This window comes from Canis lupus, chromosome 14, assembly GCF_003254725.2.
Source record: "Canis lupus dingo isolate Sandy chromosome 14, ASM325472v2, whole genome shotgun sequence".
Classification (NCBI taxonomy): Eukaryota; Metazoa; Chordata; class Mammalia; order Carnivora; family Canidae; genus Canis; species Canis lupus.
In genome coordinates this window covers 45,507,726-45,513,725 of record NC_064256.1, presented here as the reverse complement: position 1 = coordinate 45,513,725, position 6,000 = coordinate 45,507,726, and positions in this window count along the sequence as shown.

Sequence of the window (6,000 nt, the reverse complement as noted above, 5' to 3'; positions counted from 1 at the left end):
TATAAGTGATACCATGAGCTCCTCTCTCTGGAACTGGTACCAGATGGAAAAAAACATCGATTATTGTGGCCAGTTAAACAGAATTTAGTTAAATTAATAGCACTTTAAACCTCTTCACTCTCACCAATTTGATGATCCTAGAGCCAATAAAGGGGCTGTAGCCCTCTTAAATTTGATAGCCTGCTTTGTGCTTTTTATCTAACATATATCCTTCAACCAGCTGAGATGGAGAACTGATTTAATTCCTTTGGGGGTTTCTCTTGGCGTAGTTGCTAAGAGGTACGGGTCAGCAGAACCATCTCTGAATATATAAGGTGAAAGCTCTCTCTACAGAATCAAGGCCATGGACCAGAAAATAGCTCTGCTAGTCCATATAACTTATTGATACCTTTAAGGGAAAAACTAATTACCAAAAATGAAAAGTGGAAATATACTTAAGAGTTGACCCCAAAGCTAGGCACATTTGAAGAATGTACTTAACGGAAGTTTTAATACATCCTTACAAAATCTGCCACTCCCACAAGCATACTCTCATCTCGGACATTTTTTGCAGTTATATTTTATGGGGAAAAAAATCCACATAAACTCTTCAAAGCATACTTTGTAATAGAGGTGGATTTACTGTGACATTAATGAGGCTTAAATTTCAGGGCACTTTCCTTATCTAGGAAAGATACATGGTCATATGCTTTTGTGAAATCTGCAAACACCATTTTAATCATCATCAGCAAAGACTGCCATCTCTCCCCCTATTATTGGGCATTGGAACAGCTGTGGACTTGGGGATCTGGCTAAGGGAAATTGAGTTGGGGAGACAATCAACTTGGGCTAATGAGATATAGTTACGTGGCTTGCAGTCAACTCTGAATATGGTTAAATTATTGCTAGCTGTTCTGCTGGAGGAATGGATTCTAGGAACTCCACTACTGCCCATTGCTCCTCCTTACTAAGTGTCATGAGAGGAAGGTACAGAGCAAAAGACTGCAACACTAGATGAGAAATAGCACCAGAAATCTAAGTCTGGTGAAGATTAATTACGGCTTGAATCATATGAAATCTGATATTCTGAACAACAGACATCTATAAGTGTAAGTAGATTCCCATTTCAGGGATACCAAGTGAAAGTAGAAGTTCTTGCCTATCAGGGATAGTTGATAATTCATAGTATAGAATTACAGACCCCTCTCACAATAATATTTTTTGTTATACAACTCCCATATAAAATCAATAAAAATTATTTTGACATAAACAAGAAGACTGTAACAAAAACATTTTCAAATGATGCCAAGATTAATTCATTAAGATGGGATGATAAATTTTAAATGGAATAAATAGACTCTTGAATTGCTTAACAACCTAGCTAATGAAGAAGAGTGAATCATATGAAGATAATGGAAAAATATTTAATATGTGGCTGCTTTGACATAAAATTCTGGTGGCTATGAAGATAACTTCAGTGAGGACATTGATGACAAATTGGTTAAGAAGAGTTATCAATTTAATGGTTATTTATAATTTATCACTGAACAATAAAACTTGAAATGCCCTGAAATCATACATTGTAGGTATGAAAAAAAACTTGATAAAGATTTTCTTAAATATATTAATAATCCTGAAAACTTATACATTACTAATAAGTTATAGAGCAGAAAAAACTTTTAAATTATCAGTAATTTTTTAAATGTTTGGTCAACTATGCCAGAGGAAAATTATTTTTTAATTCACTCTATAGAAAATAAAATTATAAAACTATAGATAATTGAAGAAGTGAATAAAGAATATGCCACTAAAACTATGTAGAAGTGTTAAAAAGCTATATGTGAAGCAGTTAATATAAAAATATTATTTTTATAGACTTTGTGATATTTGTGTCAATTGTCAACTTCTTACAAATGTGTGATTGGTTATTTTTTATTCTAAATAAACATATACTTTAGTATCTAATATTGTATTAGAATTATTCTTTTCCTTTAAAGGTGCTCCAAAATTATATACATTTCAGATACTCACAAAACCTGAATGCTGTGTTCAATCAATGTCACCTAAGTACTCATGGAAAAAAAGGTCATGAAAGTATTGACTTTTTAAGAATCATACCTCTCTTTTTTTTTTTTTTAAGATTTTATTTATTCATGAGAGACACAGAGAAAGAGAGGCAGAGAGACACAGGTGGAGGGAGAAACAGGCTCCATGCAGGGAGCCCAACAGGGGACTCGATCCCAGGTCTCCAGGATCACACCCTGGGCTAAAGGCGGTATTAAACCGCTGAGCCACCTGGGCTGCCCCATACCTCTCTTTAAAGCCAAATTTAAGTAAATATAGGAGGAGAGTCTTATTAGCCTCTTTTTAGCATAATCTGCAAAAATAAATTAGGAAAATAAGATCGCAGATTTCTCCATTTCTCTATGACTTGCTGACTTCTTTTAAGAGACTGATTTACTAATACAGCAAAAATTTACTAAACAGTAGAAAGAATCCAAGAACAATTGTGTCCAAGAAGTTTGCAAATCCATACCAGCAGGAAAGGAAAATCTGACTTCTGAAACAGAGTGAGTGATAGTGGGTTTTTTTTTTTTTAAGACTTTATTTATTTATTCATGAGAGACACAGAGAGAGAGAGAGGCAGAGACATAGGCAGAGGGAGAAGCTAGCTCCTCATGGGGAGCCTGATGTGGGGCTTGATCCTGGGACTCCAGGATCACACCCTAAACTGAAGGCAGGCGCTCAACCACTGAACCATGCAGGCGTCCCAATGATAGTGTGTTTTAAGAGAGGCAAGGAATTCAGGACTTTTCAAGAGGGAAACATGATCACCAACAACAGTGATTAGAAAAATCTCAAGATGTGCCAATATTGATTTATTCACTCCTACCTGTTACGGAAATGTTTTAAGGTGCTTACGAGAACTTGTCAATTCAACAAGAGAGAATACAGTGAAAAGTGGAGCAAGAAAAAAAGAGAAGAATGTAATAAGGAGCCAGAAAGTGGGACTAAAAGCACAATCTATAAAGTTTTCCCCACTTGTTTTAAGAGGGCCTCAAATGCAGTCCTTAGTATCCAGACGAGGAGATAAATTTATTCAGACTGAGCCTTGGAGGAAGAATTGGGGTCTGGGTTGAATATAATTAAAATGAAACAAAAGCAAACCTGAGAATGAGGGGCTTTGCAACGTTTTTCCCACATCGGCCACAACAGGGACCCTCTCTCTGGCATACAGATGAAGCACTGGGGGAGGTGATCACTCTAACAGGCATCTTACTCTGATTAGGTCTTGGCAATTGTGTGTGCTGCACTGTAAGTTATACCTTTTAAAGTCCAATTCAACAAAACCCTTAACACATGGGATGTCACATAGCTTCCATAATTCAGCCATAAAAACAGAAAAATAACACCAGCTAATTCAACACTGCATAAACAAAAAGGCTATAAAAAGGCCAGCATCTGACACAATCTAAATTGTGTATTGAGTCTTATGTATTACTCTTTCAGAAATCTCTCTAATACTTTTATATTTAATTGAAATGTTTGCTTTTTGCATCAGAAGATGTTAAGGACATAAAAACTATAATTTTCAATATAATTTTATGCTCATGTTGCTGCTATAAATTATAATAATCATGTTATATTGATAATAACATGTTTACTCTGGACCTTTCAGAATTATTGGAGCTCAATGTCCAAGCAGTTTCTCTAAAACTGCTGCTTTTACTATACCAAATGCTAAATGACAAGAGTATATTACTATTTATCATTTATATCACTAGCACTGACACCCTGAATGATACACACAAAGATGGGATGTGTTCTCTTATTACAAAAGCAATCCACGTTCATTAAAGAATATCTGAAAATACAGATAAGGGAGGAAAATTAATGATCATAAGGTACAACCAAGGCTGAAAACCACAGTTTGGGTACCTCCCATCAGTCTGCCCCTCATCAGCTCTCTGACTATTATGGACACATCCTTAATCTCCAAACAGGAAGCCATGGATAGCACCTGTTGGCTCACATAAAGGTCACTGGTGCCATGGCAGATGACCACTATCAATCCTGTATTTATATAATGTTTTTTAAGGAGCTTAAGCACTCCTCACATGTATTTTATTTTCATTTTCTTGCCCATCTTCATCTACATTTTTATGTGATAGGGAATTGTGTACACTGTGACATACTATGGACTAGTCAGAGGTAGCTATTAAAAAAAAAAAAAGAGGTCTCTTTGCCTAACTACTTTTAATCCAGAGAAGAATAATTTTTAATGTAATTACAATAACACCATAACACAATCTGATGTTCCTCAACTTGAGGGAGCCTCTGTGGTTCCAGGTATACTTCACCTAAGGAAACACCAAATCAGCCCCTTGTGAGGCTAGGGAACCAAAAAGCTTAGAGAATGGGGGATGGAGGCATAGACTCCATAACTGACTTGCTTCTCTTGCCTCTGTACATATAGATTTAAGTGGACATAACACACCCAATGTGAGCCCAACTTGTGCTCACATGGGATGGAACATGTCTGGTCATGTCTGAACAACTGGTGTGGGAGTGGGCAAGGCTAATTACAAGACTGCTAAAGAATCTCTGGGGAAAGCTAATCATCTTAAAGGAGAGCCCACAGGAGGGGCCAAGCATCAGAGAGAGGATTTTGAAAACTGTCGGGTCTATTACCTGGGCCATTCTCCCCAGAGTGGAGAAGCTAGGTAAAACCCAGGAGGCATTTCATGTAAAACTCTGTGAGATATGAGAGCAGAAGAGAACATAGCTCTGTGGCTTATAAAATCTAGTGCACTAGCATGGAGGATATGATTGACGCTTGCCACAGCACACAAGACAACAGCCTGTACAGGACCTCAGACTGGTACAGAGAAGAGGTACGAGACAGTATTAGACTACCCAGGCTGGACACTAAGCAGCAACCACAAATAAAGGGGTTAATAGATGTGGCTACTTAAAATTTAGAACATTTTCTTTAAAAAAAAACCCAGAAACAAAATTAGAAGACAAGTGAAAACCTGAGAACAATGTCGATATCATACCCGATCAACTGAAGATTAGTACGATTTCAAAAGGCTATGAGATTATTTTATATAAATAATTTAATATAAATTATATATTATAATATAATTTATATTATTATATTTATTAATAAATATTATATATTATATATTAATAATATATAATATTAATATAAATTAATGTATTATTAATTTATATTAAATTATATTATATATTATTTAATATAAATTATATATTATAATAATATATATTTTATAAAATTTCTCCAGCAGGGAGATTATCACCATCAGCAACCTCCCCAAAAAGAAAGAACACAAACAGACAATTCACCAGAGAAATATAAGTAGCAAATACGTATATCTTAAAATGTACAACTACACTAGAAATTAAAAAAAAAATAGCTATCTTGGACTAAAAACCTTCAGGTTTAAAATGTGTTTTATTGTAGTCTTATCAACAATCTCTACATTTTGAGTGTGTATTTGGGCTTTTGGAATCAGCTTGGATTAAAATCCCAGTACTGCTATACACTAACTATGGGATATTGGATGAGCTCTGTGGCCTCTATAAACCTCAGTATTCTTTTTTTTTTTTTTTTTTTTTTATTTATTTATGATAGTCACAGAGAGAGAGAGAGAGAGAGGCAGAGACATAGTCAGTGGGAGAAGCAGGCTCCATGCACCGGCAGCCCGATGTGGGATTCGATCCCGGGTCTCCAGGATCGCGCCCTGGGCCAAAGGCAGGCGCCAAACCGCTGCGCCACCCAGGGATCCCAAAACCTCAGTATTCTTATTTGCAAAATAGAGATAGCATTATCTACATCTCAGTAATGTTGTAAGGAGTGAATGAAATCCTGCATATAAAGAACCTAGCACATAGTAAAAAGCTATTAAATGTTTGCTGTTTCATTAGTACCTATTCTGACATATTTGGTATTAATTATCTGCTAATCAGAAACCTGGATCATCTTATTATGAGTTA